This window comes from Vombatus ursinus, unplaced genomic scaffold, assembly GCF_900497805.2.
Source record: "Vombatus ursinus unplaced genomic scaffold, bare-nosed wombat genome assembly UNPS02000582.1, whole genome shotgun sequence".
Lineage (NCBI taxonomy): Eukaryota > Metazoa > Chordata > Mammalia > Diprotodontia > Vombatidae > Vombatus > Vombatus ursinus.
This window is the reverse complement of record NW_020940360.1, coordinates 34145600-34164564: the sequence shown is the minus strand read 5'-3', so window position 1 is coordinate 34164564 and position 18965 is coordinate 34145600. Positions and strand designations below refer to the sequence as shown.

General features: G+C 40.3%; 1 pseudogene; it reads right to left on the bottom strand.

Moving 5' to 3' along the window:
* Nucleotides 1-4472: 4472 nt before the first annotated feature.
* Nucleotides 4473-18965, bottom strand: part of LOC114037700 — a 73600-nt pseudogene continuing 59107 nt past the window's right edge.

Sequence of the window (18965 nt, the reverse complement as noted above, 5' to 3'; positions counted from 1 at the left end):
ACCGTAAGTAACCAGATATGCCTAGTGCAAGGAGCATGGATCTGGAAATGAATCCTACCTCTGTTACTTCCTTATGTGACCTCAGTGAAGTCAATTAACGTCTATGGAGCTTAGTTTCCTCATCTGTGAAACCAGGGGTTTGAACTGAGGTTTCTTCTAGCTCCAGACCTATGGTATTATAATCCTACATTAGTGCTATCCATTGATTCCTCACCCCATCCCAGTGGGCCTAAGTTTCCTCATATATCCACCTCCAGAGCCACTCTCACCTTAAGCCATGAGAGATAGAGAGCCAGAGCAATTGGCATGAAAGGAGCAGAATGGAAGAATAAATGAATGAAAAAGAACTTGGTAAGCCCTTAATATGTGCTGAGACCTACATTAAATTCTAGGGATCCAAATACGAAAGACTGACCTTGCCCTCGAGGAGCTTACATTCTAATGGGGGATGAGGAAGAACACATATACAGATGTAGTGATCTTGGAGGGTTATTTTGGTCTGAAAGGTCAAAGGGATGGTGAGTTAATCCAAAAAGTGGTAGACTGTCCAGGAGCAATAGTTTTCCAGGAGCAATAGTAGCATTGTTTTCATTATGATGGCAGAGCTAGATGGAGGGAGAGAGAGATGGGTAGAGAGAATCAGTATGGTAAGAAGATGCATGAGAAGCCAAACAGAGCATGGCTAGAGCTCTAGATAAAGTGGGCCACATGAGACACTAATCTGCACTGTGGGGTCGTGGGATAAAAGTTCTAGTGCTAAGAAGGGTAAGTTCTCCAGGGCATGGCTTCTGGTCCTAGTTATAGGAAGATGTCCCAGGAGAATAAACCATTTGCTTTCAGAATTAGGTAGAACAGGAGGCTGCCCATATGATGTGATTTAAGAGGTGACAAGGAGAACCATTCTATCCCCAAATGCCTCCCCCAGTAAAACCTGAAATTCCACCATTGCTCTTTGGTCATTTTCAAATCATGGATCTTCTGTGATTTCCCTCCTATCCCATCCCTTCAGTTCCTGCCCTGGTACCCATGTGTTGACTAGTGAGAATTCTTCCTAACTAGTGAGACAGCAGACTCCCCATGTTTTTGTAACTCCAGTCCCAAAACCCACTGGTAGAAACTCTTTTCTCATTGGTGAAGATCACTGTCCTACATCTATGTAAGGGGTAGGACAAAATTGGCAAGAACAAGAAAGAAGAAAGCTCATCAGTTTTATTAGGACCAACTCTAAGTCTGCAATCACTTCTATGCTTCTGGCTTCCAGCTTGAAGAGAAAAGATGGAAGATGCCAACCTCATCACTGTTTGCTGATGGAAAAGACATTGGGAAGAAGCTGATATGAGAGGAGCTAGCAGTCTCCATCATGCCCCTGTCCCTAGCCTGCTACATTAGAGACTTCTGGGAGTTTCCCTTTGGGGAAGATCTGGGGTTCTCTCTCAGTTGAGTTGAGTTAACCTCACTCCCAATGGAAAAGCTTCACTCTGGCATATATTCTCCTACGTATACTTTCTCTGAACTTGGGTTTTGTTAATCAAATTAGATAAATAGTTTCTTTGATAATTGCTATGTATGTGTGTTCATTGTGGAATTGGTATTTTGTGGGAAAGGGGTTGGATATAAAGCATGGGATCCTCCTTTCTCCAATAATGAAACATCAATCAAAAGTTACATTGAACCATCCTCTAAGACAAATAATACTTGAGGAAGCAGATAGAAATAATTCTAACCCAGTACTCCATCTTTCCGAGAACAGAGTGGCCAAACCATCTGACCCCAACTTCCTGCTTCCCCTCCTGGCAAGAAATAAGGTCTCCTTTGGAGAAGGGTGGAGGGAGAAGAGACTAGAGGTGTCCGTTCTGCCTCCCTTCAAGCCACATAACACTCTAACGTGTTACATGTGGAGGACAGCCCTCGCGTCAATGCAGTGCTGTAGGGTTCTATTCACCATTCTTGTGACCTCCCAGTGTGGAATAATTCAACCTGGCCACAGCTATCTGTGTGGTTTTTCTCTATTAGAATGTAAGTTCCCTGAGGACATAGACTACCTTGCTTTGTGTATTGATATTCCTCGGGCTTAAAGTAGTGCCCGGCACATAATAAATGTCCATTCATTTGTTATTAGCTAGTCATTCTTTTAGAGTCACCAAGGGATAGGAAGAGACCGGGGTCATAACTGACAATGGACATTGTGCCCTTTGGGGCCCAATTCGTAATGACCATGATTGAAGTTCCCATCACACCAAGCCGCACTTGATGTAAAACTTCCACATAGGTCATCTGCCTTCAATGTTTTCTGTCTTCTCTTGCCCTTCTCTTCCTCTGCCCCCACCCCCAATATTGTCCCTGTTGCTTCAGTCTGTCTTAGAGGAAAGCATCTGATAAACATGAACCAGGGGGTTCATGAAGCTGAATGACTTCACAGGCCCTCGGTAACTTTGTGTTATCAACAGTCAGAGGGTGAGGAGTTTCTCCTCCAAATTTTCTCCTCCTTTTTATTTCCTCCCTCCTATTGTGACAACACAGGCCTTCTCTTTTCCTTTGCCATTCTGATCTCTTCTACATCTGCCTCACCATGTTAACTATAACAGACACCTCAGGTATGTAAGCCATTTTACCAGAGGGCAAGGGAATCTCTGGGCCCAAAGTATATGTAAAATTACTAAATGAAAGGTACATAGTTGTGTATTATTCATCTCATTTGACACTTTTTCATGCATCTAGTTCCTTCTCCTAGTTCAGTCTGACTTCAAAACTCAAATTGAAGGCCAGAGTTCTTTCTTTCAACTCCATTGCCCCCTTTAGTTTTTTGTCTGGTTGGTTGGTTTGGGGGAATCTGGGAAACTTTTGGTGAGGAAACTCCCCTATCAAAGAGGATTAGCAACTGTTCTGTACCTTCCCGTCTTAGAGAATTGCTCCTTTCGGATCATAGCATAACAGATTTTGGCCCAGAAGGAAAAGCAACTACTATATGCCAGGCACTATACTAAGCACTTTACAAACATCTCATTTAATCCTCACAACAACCCTGGGAAGGAGGTGCTCTTACCTGCCTTTTTGAAGTAACTGAGGAAACTGAGGTAAATTGAGGAAACTGAGGCAGGCAGAGGTGAAGTGAGTTGTCCAGGATCACACATCTAATAAGTATTTGAGGTGAGATTTGAACTGGCATCAATCCTAATTCCAGGCACAGCACTCTATTTGCTGTGCCAGATCCCTTGACTCAAAATCCCAGGCCCACATTGCCTCCTGTTATTATTAATTGATGATTTTCCTTTAATTATTTTAAAAAGCAATGTCCTTGTCAGTTGTGTGCTGGGAAGAAGAAAAAAATCTCTTAGCAACCTGAGCTCTGATTCAATTATTTCTCTTGAATTCAGCCTACAGAGTTCTCCTGAACTAGTCTCTTCCTCCTCTGAAAATACAGCCCATGGGGTCAGCTCTAAACGGCCTCTCTTCAAATAACTTCCTCATTCTGAAAACTTCCTTTTACATTTTATTTTCTACTTTTTCTGCTCCAGCTTCTATGGAAAAAATAATTCCTGAACAATGTAAGAACATTTTATTTACAACTCTGCTCCCTCAATGTTTAGCACTTCTGGGGCAGCTAGGTGGCACAGTGGAAGTCAGGAGGACCTGAGTTCAAATCCAGCCTCAGACCAAATGCTTGACACTTACTAGCTGTGTGACCCTGGGTAAGTCACTAAACCCCAATTTCTAAAAATTTAAAAAAAAAGAAAAAAATGGTTAGCACTTCTATGAATGAGTATGAATTTCTCAGTCACCTCTAATAGGCCTCTCTTCTGACCTCTAACCTCTCTTTTGACATATAATTAAACATAAACATTAGCATTTCTACAATTTAGTCCTATTTCAATAAGTCAACAAACATTTATTAAGCACCTACTGTGTACCAGGCATTCTTGTTGGCCCTGAGCTTTGCAAAGACAAAAATGAAATAGTTCCTGCCCTCAAGGAGTTTAGTCATCTCAGAGGAAACACCATGCAGATATAACATACACAAAATATGAACAATGCAAACATAAGCCAATGTACTAGCAGCTGAAGGAATCAGGAAAGATTTCCTATAGGAGGTGGCATTTGAAATACCTTTGAAGAAAACTAAAGGTTCTAAGAGGCAGAGGTGAAGAGGTATGGCATCCTTGGCATGGGGACAGTCATGGAAGTGGGAGATGGAAAATCATATATGAGGAACAGGGAGGCTGTTTGGCTAGATCAGCAGGTATGTGAAGGGGAATGACGCATAAGGCTGAAAAGATAAGTTGTAGCATTTACTAGCTGTGTGACCCTGGGCAAGTCACTTAACCCTGATTGCCTCACCAAAAAGCAAAAAAAAAAAAAAAAAAAAAAAAAAAGAAAGGTAGGCTGTAAAGGATTGTAAATGCCAAACAGGGGAGTTATATTTGACTCTCGAGGTAATAAGCCACCAGGATTTACTAAGCAGTAGACTGATCTGGTCAGGACTGCATCTTAGAACGATCCCTCGGGCAGCTAACTGGAGGATATATCGGCAATGAGAGAGACAAGGCAGGGAGGGCAGGACTGCAATATTCCACGCAAGGGGTGATGAGAGCTGAGGTCGAGTAGCGGCCTTGTGAGTGGAACGAAGGGGGAAGATGGGAGAAATGCTGTGGAAACAGAATTAACAATTTGACAACTGACAGGATATGTGTGGTGAGAGAGAGACCTGGGAGTCAAGGATGACTAGAAAGTAGGAAACCTGAATGACCAGAAGAATGGTGTGCCCGCAACTAAAACAGGAAACAAGAAATAATAGCATACTCTAGGGCTAGCCAGATTAGGATTATGCCAAAAGCATGTATTGGCGAAGGTTATCCTCTGCTATATTTATTCACACAAAAGTAAAAAAGGGTTCAATGTAATGTCCCTGCCCGAAGTATTTGCATTTTATTAAATAAATAAATAAAAAGGTTTATGGGGCAGCTAGGTGACACTGTAGATAAAGTGCCGGGCCTGGAGTCAGGAAGACTCATATTACTGAGTTCACATCTGGTCTCAGACACTTACTAGTTATGGGTAAGTCACTTAACTCTGTTTACCTCAGTTTTCTCATCTATAAAATGGGCTGGAGAAGGAAATGGCAAACCACTCCAGTATCTTTGACAAGAAAACCCCAAATGGGGTCACAGAGAGTTGGACACGACTGAAAAATGACTGAACAAAAAAAAAAAATGTTTACTGGAAAAAAGGAAAAGTGAACCCCCTAAGAATGACTAAGCTAATGGCAGAATTTCAGACATGAGTAGAGAAAGTATTTGAGGACAGAAAAGGCCTCCTTATCAACCCTTAAGTCACACTGTTTTGCCCAAGTAAAAAGCCAAAGAAAGGCCTTGCCTCTGGACTTTCAGAGGAGAAGCTCTAATATAATGTGGAGGTGTCTGTCTTACTGTGGCCCCAAACCCTCCGAAATTCTTGAGCCTCCTACAATGACAAGTTCACACCCTTCTCTATTTTTTAATGAAGGGAACCTTTCCTCCACCTTCCTCGCCCTACACGGAGTGGCCTAGGTCCGGTAAGGGGTCTCTGTGCTTCCTCTTACTTCCAGCTTCCCTGAACACAGCATCAGAGTCTAAGTGATGATAGACTTCCTTCCTCTTTCCTAACCACAGGCCAGTGTTAGGACTTGCTCTGGTTGTCATAGAGACCACAGGGCTGACTTCAGACTGCGTGTTTATTAAAGCCGATGGTAACGTATGCCCGAATGGTTTCAGCAGCTGTCAGATAGCCATGCAGCTGGAGGCAAAGAAAGCTACCAGTTTTTAGATATGGTTTTTGTGTTATCAGAGGCTCCCCCTTTTCCCTTTTTCACCCGGCTTTTGGGTGGGAAGCTCCCAGTGCTTCTTTCAGATGGCCTGTTCAGAGGGGAGGAGGTCATTAAACGACCACAGGAAACCTCAGAAGCCCATCCAGTCCAGTTCCCTCTTTTTACAGATGATGAATCTGTCCTCAATCAATTTTTCCCTTTTATTATTTAATTAAAAGTGTGACAACAGTATTATCCTTTGCTGTGATCCGTGGTCATCATACAGTATATTTATTTGAATTAAAAAGGCTTTGGTGGGCTTATCTGAACAATTAAATGCTATTCGTTACATTGTTTCTATAGGAAAATATGTGCTGAGGTTTAGAAAAAGCATTAGATTTAGAGCAAAGTAGCTGGGTTCAAATTCTCTCTCTTTGACTATGTGATCCTGGAGAAATCAATTTGCCTCCCTTAGACTCACTTTCTTCATCTGTTGGACTAGATTACCTCTAAGGGCCCTTGCAACTCCAAATCTAGAGCACACACACACACCCCCACACACTTACACACACACACATACACACACACATATCCACTGAAAGGTATCCCATATATATGCATACATACAGATACATATATATGTGTGTGTATATGTGTGTATATACATACATACATTCACACACACTTACCCAATAAGTGTTCTTCTAACCCAGCTCCCAGGCTATATCTGGTTCCTCCTAATCTAGTTAGTGCAGTGGATAGAGCTCCAGCCTTGGAGTCAAGATGACCTGAGGTCAAATCCAACCTCAGACACTTGACATTTACTAGTTGTGTGACCCTGAGCAAGTCATTTAACCCCGATTGCCTCACCCAAATAAATAAATAAATAAATAAAATAAAAAATCAGAAACATCCAAATAGTCCCATACAATAGGCTTATTCAGGGATGCAGACAAAGGCCATTGGTTTTATAGGAAGAATGGGTCTTAAATAGGTGTGTCTAGGTTTCCTACCTCCAATGTACAGATCAGTAGGTAACAGATAGTAAGGATGGAAATTTCTAGAATGGAAGATTACAGATTGGGTGGTGGGGGTAGGGAATGGAATTCCATAAAAGACATGAAGAGAAAGAATAAGGAGGCAGAAGAAGGTGGTATGTACCTTCTGTATGATCATTGTTATTTGTTGTTCAGTCATTTCAGTTGTGTCTGACTTCGTGATACCATTTGGGGTTTTCTTGTCAAAGACACTGGAGTGTTTTGCCATTTTCTTCTCCAGGGGATTAAGGCAAACAGAGGTTAAGTGACTTGCCTAGGGACACACAGCTAGTAAGTGTCTAAGGCCAGATTGGACCTCAGGTCTTTCTGTGTCCAGGCTCTATGCTCTATCCACTGAGCCAAGGTAAAAACACAGCTTGGGCACAAACTCAATTAGAATTCCTAGAGAGATGAGGCAAAAAAAAAAATTAAGAGTTAAAAATGTTTTCATAAATAAAACAAGAGTATTAAAGGGGAAAAAATGGAAAAGAAATGAGAATTATGAAAGAAGTAGAAAGTTAATCAACATCTTAGCACAAGAGGTATAAAGCATTGTTCAAGGAACAAACTACCTAAAAATTAGAACCGATCAAATAGAAGCCAATGACTCCATGAGACAACAAGAAATGTTCAAATAAAGTCAAAGAGCTTAAAAAAAAAAGAAGAAAATTTAAGGCATTTCATAGAAAAAACAACTAATCTAGAAGCAGATTAAGGAGAAAAAAATTTAAGAATCACTGCAATATTTGAACACCATGAACAAAAAATAAAGAGTCTAGATTTTTTTTTTCAAGAAATCTTAAAAGAAAATTGCTCGTATCTCTTAGAATCAAAGGGCAAAGAGCAAAAGAAAGAATCTACTGGTTACCATCTGAAGAAAAAAAAACCCACCAAAATGAGAACTCCCCAAATCTAGAATTCTAGAGTTTCTAGGTCAGGGAAAAAGTACTGCAAGCAGCCAGAGAGAAAGAATTCAAGTACTAATGAGCAACAGTTTGATCTAGTCACAATACAATTAGCAGCCACCACTGTAAAGCAGCAGGAATTAGAATGCTATATTCCAGAAGGCAAAGGATATTGGCTTATATCCAAGAATAACTTACCTAAGGATAATAGTGGGGGGAGAAGAGCAGGGAATGGATCATTAATGAAATAGAGGACTTACAAGCATTTCTGATGAAAAGACCCCAGATGCATAGAAACCTTGAAGTTCCAATACAGAAATGAAGAGAAACATAAAAAAGTAAACATGATAATATACTAGACAAAGATAAACTTCTTACATTTGAATATGAAATGATACTTGTTTCTTCTGAACACTGTCATCATCAGGGGGACTCTGGAGGAGAAAGTAAGGCTGATGACATTGAACAGCTCAGCCTCACTTAAATCCAATTCATTTGGGCGTCAAGACATCACCCAGATGAAGTCATTGACCCTCTTCAAGAACTAAGGACAAACAACAATCTTTAAGTAGCAGGAGCTACCCTCTGGGGACACAACCTGCCAGTTTGAGTTGAGGAATGCTTTCGTCTTCTTCCTCTTCCTCTCCTCCTCCTTCTCCATCTTCCATCTTCTTTTTTCTTCCTTCCCCACATGTGGTCCTTCTCTCTCCTTGGGGCCTCATACCCTTATATGTGGGTGCTCTGTCCAAAGTAATATAATTTTTGTCACTTATATTTTGCAAGATTTCTTGGGGTTTGGGGGAGCTAGATTTTTTAAAATTTCATATTTTTTTTCAAAAAGCTGGGACAATTTACTCGGTGTTCTGCACAATTTTCATTCTTGAAATATAGCTCTGAGAAAACAGGCTTTAAAAAGTCCATTGTGATTCAAATGGAGCTACTTGACTAAATCTTTAATCCCCAAACCCTGCTGGCTTTCACTGAATGGCCAATAATAGGCCCCAGCCCAAGCCTCTGTTGCTCATTCTTTGGGCTTTCATGGCTTAGAGTGACTGTAAATAGCTACTGTTTTCTGTTGTAGCCAGAAACTCTGAGGTCTTCCCCTCCCAGACTGATATTTTTGTGATAGTAAACTAGGCCATCTTTTGTCTCAATTCTTACCTAGCCCTTAGTTATTGAATGGGCATTGCCTCAGACAAACTGAAACCTGGAAAGATTTTTAAAATGCCAAGGTCACTTACTAAATCCTAGGCCATGGAATATGACTTGTCTTGACTTTTGTCTCGACACTGGACTCTGAAGGAAAGAATGAGGCTGATGACTTTGTCCAGCTCTGCCTTCCATAAATTCATTTCATGCACATGTCCTTTTTCAGAAGGAAGGACAAACAACGACAACAACTGAAGTGACTTGTCATTTCCTTCTACTGCTTATTTTGCAGATGAGGAAATTGAGGCAAACAGGGTTAAGTGACTTGCCCAGGGTCACACAGTTAGTAAATGTCTGAGGTCACATTTGAACTCAGGACGATACACTTCCAAGCATTTTACTCTATCCACTGTACAACCTACCTGCTTTCTATATGATAAGTGCCTACTAATTGCTTGTTGAATTTAATTGAAATAGTAAAATGAGGATTAGATTAGATGTTCTCTCTAAGGTCCTCTCCAGCTTGTGATTACAATGATGGCAGTCATTGCTGGATCCAAGGGGCTTCAGAATTGCAACCATTCCCTCTTTGTTAGGAGCTCCTCTTGTTCTGCACCCATGCAGGTGTTCTGAATGGGGGTCAGAATTAGGAAAGTCTGGCCTCTTATGAGACTTACGCTCCCTTTTCTCAAACTCTTTGGCTCATTACATCCCCTACTTTGCTATCCCAGGGAAGACTTGTTTATAGCTTAGATTGTGGTTCATGTCTACATGATCTGGTCTCCATCAAAAGGTATTCTATGTAAGATTTATGAATCAGGTGTATGGGACAGGTACTATTTCCTATACACAAATAACAATAATAATTAGAATTTATATAGCTCTTCAAGATTTGCAAAGCACTTTACATGTGTTATTTTATTTGATCCTCACAACAATCCTTTGAGATAGGTGCTATTATTTGTGCCCATTTAACAGATAAGGAAACTGTGACTAAGAAGTTAAATAATTTGTTCAGAGTCACATTGGCTATTATCTGAGGCAGGATTCAAATTCAGGTTGTTCTGACTTCAAAATCCAGTGCTCTAGCCTCTCATGCTACTTAGTTGTATGGTGAATTGCTAACAGATTCAGAGTGCACGTTGACAAAACAATTTTAAAATGAGATTCAGTGAACTTATAGTTATGTACTGGTATAATCTGGCAAGAAAATGATCTTAAAACTTTTAAATTGAGCTGGAAACTGTCTCTTTTTAAAAACAAAATATTTTATTTTCCCCCAATTACATGTAAAAACCATTTTTAATGTTCTTTCAAAAAAGTTTTGAGTTCAAAATTTTTTCTCCTTCCCTCTGCTTCCCCCTTCCTGAGACAGTAAGCAATTTGATATAAATATGCAATCATGCAAAACATATTTCCATATTATTCATGTTGTGAAAGAAAACACAAACCAAAAAAACCCCCCACAAAATGAAGAAAGTGAAAAATAGTGTGTTTCAATCTACATTCAAATTCCATCATTTCTTTCTCTGAAGGTGAAGGTACATTTTTCATCATGAGTCCTTTGGGATTGTATTGTTGAGAATAGCTAAGTCATACACAGTTGATCATTGTACAATATTGCTGTTGTTATGTACAATACTCTCCTTGTTCCGCTCACTTCACTTTACTTCACATCAGTTCATGCAAGTCTTTCTAGGTTTTTCTGGAATCATCCTGCTTGTCATTTCTTATAGCACAATAGTAATTCATTATAATTGTATACCACAACTTGTTCAGCCCTTCCTCCTTTAATTTCCAGTTCTTTGCCATTACAATAAGAGCTGCTATAAATATTTTTGTTCCAATGGGTCTTTTTCCTTTTTTTTTTAATCTCATTGGGATACAGACCTATTACTGATATCAGTAATAGGTCTGTATCCCAATGAGATCACACAAACGGGAAAAGGAGCTCCATGTACAAAAATATTCATAGCAGCTCTTTTTGTGGTGGCAAAGAATTGGAAATTGAGAGGATGCCCATCAATTGGGGAATGGCTGAGCAAGTTGTGGTATATGAATGTGATGGAATACTATTGTGCTATAAGAAATGATGAACAGGCTGACTTCAGAAAAACCTGGAATTATTTGTATGGTCTGATGCTGAGTGAAGTGAGCAGAACCAAGAGAATGTTGTACACAATAACAGCCACATTGTGTGATGACTAATACTGATAAACTTAACCCTTCCAGGCAATACAAGGATATAAGACATCTCCAGAGACCTTGTTATGGAAAACGCTATACATATACAAAGAAAGAACTATGGAAGTCAAATTACTATTTTTTTCTCTTCTGTTGAGTTTTGTTTCCTCTTTCTGATGGTTCCTCCCATTGGTTTTAATTTTTACTTACAACATCAATAATGTGAAAATATGTTTAATATGAATGTAAATGTATAGACTATATCAGATTGTATGCCATCTTGGGAAGGATGGTGGGGAGGAAGGGGGAGAAAAATTTTTAACTCAAAAGCATATGGAAGTGATTATTGATAAATCAAAATAAATTAATAAAAAAAAAAGAATGGTTGGATCAGTTCACAACTCCACCAACAGTGCATTAGTGTCCCAATTTTCCCACCTCCCCTCCAACTTTATCATTTTTCTTTTCTGTCCTATTAGCTAATCTGATAGGTGTGAAGTAGTACCTCAGAGTTATTTTTAATTTACATTTCTCTAATGAATAGTGATTTAGGGCATTTTTTTCATATGTCAAAGATAGCTTTGATTTCTTCTTCTGAAAACTGCCTGTTCATATCCTTTGACTATTTGTCAATTAGGGAATGACTTGCATTTTTATAAATTTGTCTCAGCTCTCTATATGTTTGAAAAATAAGGCCTTTGTCAAAGACATGCTATAAAAAATTTTCTCCCTCTTTCTGCTTTTTTTTTTAAGGTTCAATAAAGTCATGGACCATCGCCCTTTAGTTCTGTAGCGAATGAGAGGGGAGCTTCATTGTTTCAAAGCGCCCACATTCTTTAACACCATTCCTCAGTGCCCACATGGCCCGAATGAGCTTAGAAAATCATCATCTCCAATGTACCCAAGTGATGATCCAGAACAGGAGACTAAACAGAACCAAGAAGGGACTGCGGGCATGCTCCATGGCATGACCTTCCTTATACTATGATCCTACTTGCACATGAGATATTGGAACACAACTGATTTTGTGAGATGGAATGACCCCATTTACTTATCTCCAAAATTTTTATCTTAAAGTAAGAGTCATTTATTACATTAGGCAACATAATAGGAGTCCAGGCTTTTTTATACACGCATCAGCTTGAATCCAAGAGAAAATAGCCAATATAGCAAAATTGAGGTCTTTAATCAAGGCAAGTAAGTTACAGATCAAGGAGCCACACAGCAAGTGCAGGGGTACCCAAGGAGGGGACTGGGAACAAGGTTTATATAGGATACTAAGGCAGGGGGAATGGCCAACCTGCAGGTGGGAGGGGTTAGGCAGAGAGAGGGATTGACCAGGCTGCCGGTGGGGTTAGGGAAGTCTTACAGTTTCACCAGGTAAGTTGTTTTGTATAACAAACAAAAGTCCATAGAGAAAGCTTGGGAATCTCTGGATAGGAGAGTTTGGGACATTTACAAAATTAGTCAGAGGCTGGGAGTCATAATGTCTGGTCAGTCTCAGCCAATTCATGGGTCTAGGATTGGGGACAAAGTCAGATTCGGTCAGCTAAATTTGACACATGTTTTGGTAGATTAAGAGAAGCTATAAAGTACAACAGATAGATACTGAATTTAGAAGAGCTGGAAGACTGGCTTTTTATCCAAACTCAGGTTGATTAGCTCTGTGATCTTGAGTAGGTTCCTTAACCACCTTTAAGCCTATTTGTAACCCTTACCCCATCCATTTTCTGAAAAGAATTTGTGAGTTCTTGAGATCTATTCATTTTGTCCAATGAGCATTTTAAAGTCCCTATTGTAATGTCCAACACTGTGCTAGAATGGAAGGTAGAACTGACAGGACTTGACAACTTATTTTATTTCCAGAGACAGAGACTGAGAGAGAGAGAGAGAGAGAGAGTGGGAGACAGAGAGACAGAAATACAGGTAGAGACAGAGACAGAAAGAGAGCTAGGTTCTGTCTTTGGGGGATACTTGATACAGCTCCGACAGGTAGTTTTCAAAATCATTACATAGTATCAATGAAGTCTGATTCCAACTTCTCATTCAGATACAGGAAAGTCTATTCCTTAAGTCACATTCTACTTCCCTGATGTTCATAGAAATTGCTTCTCCCCATTTCAAGCCACGTCAAGAAGCACTCCCTAAATTCCTACTATGTGCCAGGCATTGTGATGAGTGCTGGGGATATACAGAAAGACAAAAAGATGGTCTCTGCACCCAAGGAGCTCATGGTCTAAGGCAAGGGACAGGCAGAGAGAACATATAAGCAACTATGTACAGATGAGATAGACAGGACAAATTGGAAACAATTAACAGAAGGAAGATGCCAGTATTAAGGAGGATCAAGAAATGCTTCTTGCAGAATGGGACTTTAGCTGAGACTTGAAGGAAGATGGAGATGAGGAAGGAGAACATTCCAGGCATGGGGACAGCCAGTAAAAATGCCCAGAGTCGGGAGATAGAGTATCTTGTCCAAGGAGTGAGGGTGAGTAAAATCTAAGAAAATTGTCAAAGTAGGAAGGGGTCAGGTTATGAAGGACTCTGAACACCAGATGATTTTATGTTTGGTCCTGGAAGTGATAGGGAGCCATTGGTATTTGTTGAGCATGGGGTGACATGATTGGACCTAAGTGAATGGAGGATAGACTAGAATGGTGAGAGACTTGTAGCAGGCAGATTGCTGCCTGCCTCAGTTTCCTCATTTGTAAAATGGGGATATAATAGTAGCACCTACTTCACAGCTTTGTTATGAAGATAAAAATGACATTTATAAAGTACTTTGCAAACCTTTAAGCTCTATAAAAATGCTAGTTATTTTTATTATTATTATTTGTCACCATGCAATAGTTTTCTCACTGAATGCTGAAGCTGACTGGGCTATAGACATTGCACTTTACAACTGGCCAGGCATACAAGCAGTGGTCTGGACAGGAGCTTTATCATGATCCTCAGGTGATGCCATTGGTCCTCTTTGAAAATGAAAGATGAACAACGTCAACACCAACATCCACCTACCACCTTTCTCCTGAAGTGTCCTGTATTTGTCAATGAAAGTGAAGTGGGTAGCTGAGGAATCTGAATAGGACTTCTCCAAAAAACTCAGGACCCAATGCTTTTTTAAAAATAATTTAATTTAGTTTTTTAAAAAGTTTATTTTATTTTGAACTTACTAAATAAAACAAACATTTCCACAGCACGGTAGAATAAAAAAAAAGACAATTGCACGTGAAACTATAAATTTATTATGTATAACTTGCTATTCCTTTTAAATATATACTAAAGTTATCATGAAACTTTTTATCCTTCCCTCCCCACCCAGAGATAGCTATTAGACACAAATATGTGTGTACATGTAGGTATGTGTATATAAAATCATTCTATACATACATCTATTTATCAGTTCTTTTTTTAGAAGCAGATAGTGTCTTCTTGTGGACGGCACAGGGTTCTGGTCATCCCTCCAAAAGCTCTGGTTTCTGGACCTGGCTTTTCTTGTAATAGATTGTCTCTTGCCTAGGCATGTCCTTTTTCCTGCCTGATATCCCTGGCACGCCACCCCCAAATCTGGAATCTTTAATTCTGGAAACTTCCAACTTATTAATCATTACATCAGAGGTGGGAAATTGCTTAGACATACCTGAGTTAAGACCCTGTCCCTCCCTAAAAAGCCCTTGTCATTTGTCTATATCCCAGTGTGTTGCCAGTGTATGGGACCACCCAGGTGTACTTGTACCCAGATGGGAAGAGTAACCAGAACCTAGCCTCTGCAGTTAAGTGGAGAGAGAATAGAGGCAGTAAGAACAGCCAGCAGGCTATTTCAGTAGTCCAGTTACGAGGTGGTAAGGAAATGCCAAGGAGGTGACAGCATCAGAGGAAAGGAGGGGGGACATATGAAAGATGTTATGAAAGTAGAATTGATAAGCCTTGACAACTGATTGTATTTGAGAGGTGAGAGTGAGGAGTGAAGGACAACACCTAGGCTGCAAGCCAAGTAACTGAGAGGATGGTAGCACCCTTGCCAATAACAGGAAAGTTAGGAGGGGAAAAGGATTTGAGGAGAAAGATAGTGAATTCAGTTTAGTACATGATGGGTTTAAGCTATCTATGAGACATCGAGTTCAAGATATCTAATGGGTAGCTGGAGATGCAAAACTAGAGGTCAGGAGAGAGGTTAAAGCTGGGCAAATAGATCTGAGAATCATCGGCATAGAGATAATAATTGAATCTATGGGAACTTATGAGATTGGCCAGAGCAATAGTATAACTAGATGGGGTGGATGAATCAAGTGAGAGGTTTTTGAGGATTGGGGAGACAGAAACATGTTTGTAGGTAGTATGGAAGCAGCCAGTAGACAGAGAAAGACTGAAGATTGGTGAGAGAGGGGGAGAAAAAGAGAGAGAGACAGAGATAGAGACAGAGACAGAGAGACAGAGATAGAGAGAGAGACAGAGACAGACAAAGAGAGACAGAGAGAGACAGACAGACAGACAGAGACAGAGAAAGAGATGATAAAGGGGTTAATGTGCTGGAAAAAATGGTATGGAATAGAATCATTTGTGCATGTATAGGGGCTAACTTTGATAAGGAAAATAGCCAGCTGTTCATGTGGAATGGGTGAAGGCGGAAATAATGGAAGGAGGAATCTGAGTGATGGGAAAGAAGGAGGAGGGGAGAAGAGGGAGTTCTCAGCAAATTGTTTCCATTTTTTCAGTGAAATAAAAGGCAAGGTTCTCAATTGAGAGGGTGGAGATGGGGGAGCCATGGAACATTTGAGGAGGGATGAAAAGATTTGGAAAAGCCACTATGATGAGTGAGAATGAATCGATTAGGGAGGTGTAAAAGGATTGCCTTGCTGTAGCCTCTGTTGAGATTATGGAATATAAATTTATAATGGACCCAGTCACCATGGTTTCCTAATTTTCTCTAGCTTCATTCAGCAGTGTGTGAATAGGAGTGAAAGCAGTGGATGGGGGCAAAATCCCGACCTGAAGCTCAGCTGGGGAAGATTCCTCCCTCTAAACGTCCATTCTTTGGCTCCAGGATGTCCTGTCTCTGTTGTGATTTACCTTAAATATATAATCATTAACATATGTCAGCCTATCTCCTTCCTCAATGGGTGGTGCTCCAAATGGGTGCTCTGCATCCACAGTTTCACATCTGGCTCCTTTTGTCCTTGTTCTTGGCTAGCATACTTCTCTTACAATCCAGTTGCAAGGAAATTCAAGACTACGACTGTAGCCATCATTTTCTTGAAGCTGACGAAGGAATGTTCCTCAAGGTTCTTTATTAAGGTATCCCAATATTTCCTCATGTTTTCCTGAATGTTTATACTAATCACATCACTCATTCTCTCCTTAGTTCCTGTCTTATGGAGACCGCTTGCCAAGGCTAGCCCCTTCACATGTGCCCTTGAGTCTATCTTCTTCCAATTCCTCTGGTAGTTTGTTCTATCAACCATCATTCCCCTCTTCCCATCTTTTTATTATTTTTTTTAAGGCAATCTGCATTAAGAGATTTGCCCAGGTTCACACAGCTAGTAAGTTTCTGAGGCTAGATTTGAACTCAGGTCCTCCTGACTTCAGGGCCAGTGCTCTATCCACTGTGCCACCTAGCTACTCCTTCTCCCATCTTTAATTGCCATTTTATATTTCCATCCCCCACACCTTTAAACACGCTGAAGTCTTTCTGTTCTTAAAATTTTTTTTCCTCGACTTTGCCATTGTTGTTTAGTCATTCAATCGTGTCCAGCTCTTCATGACCCCATGGACCACAGCACTCCAATGCTGTCAATGGGGTTTTCTTAGCAAAGGTACTGGAGTGGGTTGCCATTTCCTTCTCCAGTGGATGAAGGCAAATAAGAAATTAAGTGATTTACTCAGGGTCACATAGCTGGTGTCTGAGCACAGATTTGAACTCAGGTCTTCCTGACTACAGGCCCAGTGCTCTATCCACTGAGCTACCTAGATGCCTTCTTTGACTTTGCCATTACCTCTAGCTACTGACCTATATCTATCCTATTCACTACTACACTTCTAGAAATTATGGTCTTGAAATACTGTTTTTGACTCCATGGGGTTAGGTGGGTGGGTAGGGGGCAGTGAGAAACTACTTCCTCTAAAGTTATCAGTGATACAATGATCTCTCAAGTCCTAAACCCAGTGGCTTTTTCTCAGTCTTCATTCACCATGGCATTCAAGATGAACCCCTCCTACTGGTTATTCTGTCCTGGTTCTCCTTCCTGTTTGATAGTTCATTCTCAATATGCTTCCTTTTTTATTATCATTGTTCTAGGGGCCATCTCTAGTAGTCCTGATCCGTATCTTGCCACTGGACTCAGTTGACTCCAGAGGAAAAAGTGAAACTGGTGACTTTGCAGAGCCCTCCCTCACTTAAATCCAATTCACTTGCAAGTCATGGCATCACCTTCCTGATGTCATGGTCCTCTTTGAGAAAGAAGGACAAACAATAATAATCATTGTTCCACTGCCCCTTAAATATAGGTGTTCACCATGACTATGTCATGAGTGCTCTTTTCTTTTCTCATCGTCTTGGTGATGTCATCCATTCCCATGAGTTCAGTGGTCACCTCTACACAGATAAGTCTCAGATGGATACTTTGCTCCCCTAGGCTCCAGTTCCCCTTTTCCAATGGTTTCCTGGTCATCTCCACATGGATGTAGGCAACTTAAAATCAACATATCCGAAACTGTGAACTTACTGTTTTCCCCTTCAACCTTTTCCGTCATCCCAGCTTTCATATTTCTAATGATGTCACCATCCCCTAGTTGCCTAGACTCCAAATCTGTGTCTCCTCCTTCTTCTCATATTCACTCTCATTTTCAATTAATTGCCATTTCCAGAGGGTTCTACCTCCGTAACACTACTCATGTTTCTCTGCTTCTCTTCATTGCTACTGCTACCACCCTTATTTATGTCTTCATCACCTCTCATCCAGATTGGATTAGCCTCCTGATTCCCCTGCCTCTAGCCTCTCTTTACTATTCATCTGTCATCCAGTTCCCAGACTCCTCTTCTCAAGGCATTTACCTGATCCTGTCTCTCCCTTATTCAAAAACCATCAGTCAATCCCCATTAACTCTATTCCAGGATAACATAAAGTCCTCATTCTGGTATTAAAGGCCCTCCACAGTTTGAATATAGCCAACCTTTCCAGCCTAATTTCACACTATTCCTCTGGAGTCTATTAACAGGCTGCTAGAGAGACTAGGACAGCTATCTTCTCCTGCCCCTCAAAATCCCACAGACTAATCCTTATACCCCAAATACATTCTTCCTTCATCTTTGTCTTTCAGAATTTTAATTTTCCTCCAAGGTTCAACACAGGAACCATCTCCTCTGGGAAACCCTTTCTGATCTCCTCTACCCTATCTACTGCCTACCTTCCCAGCTGAAAGAAAGTGCCCTCTCCCTCCTCAAATTTTCCTTGAGTGCTTTGACTGGATCTTACACTTGTCTCCATCACACCTTACCTTGTATTATATACATGTATAGAACTTGTCCCTTCCCACCCACATACCTACCCCTTGCTCCAGAATGTAAGCTCTTTAAGGGCAGGGAGAAGTGTCATTTTTCATTTTTTAATTCCCCAGCACCCTAGCAAAATGCCTAGTAAATACTTATTGAAATAGGGTTTTGTTTTTCTTTTTTTTATCCATTTGGGGAGGGCCTCATTTTAAATATATATAAAATTTAAATTAATAAATTAACTAAATTAATAAATTAAATATATTGATTAATATAGTGTGTTATTATATATCATATAATATAATAGAAATTAATATATTAATAAAATGAGAGAGATTGTGTGACAGAGAGAGAATTCAACTTTTAGGCTACTTTTCTCAAATTAGTAACTTTCTTCAGGTCTAGGTCTGTCAGTGGAATTT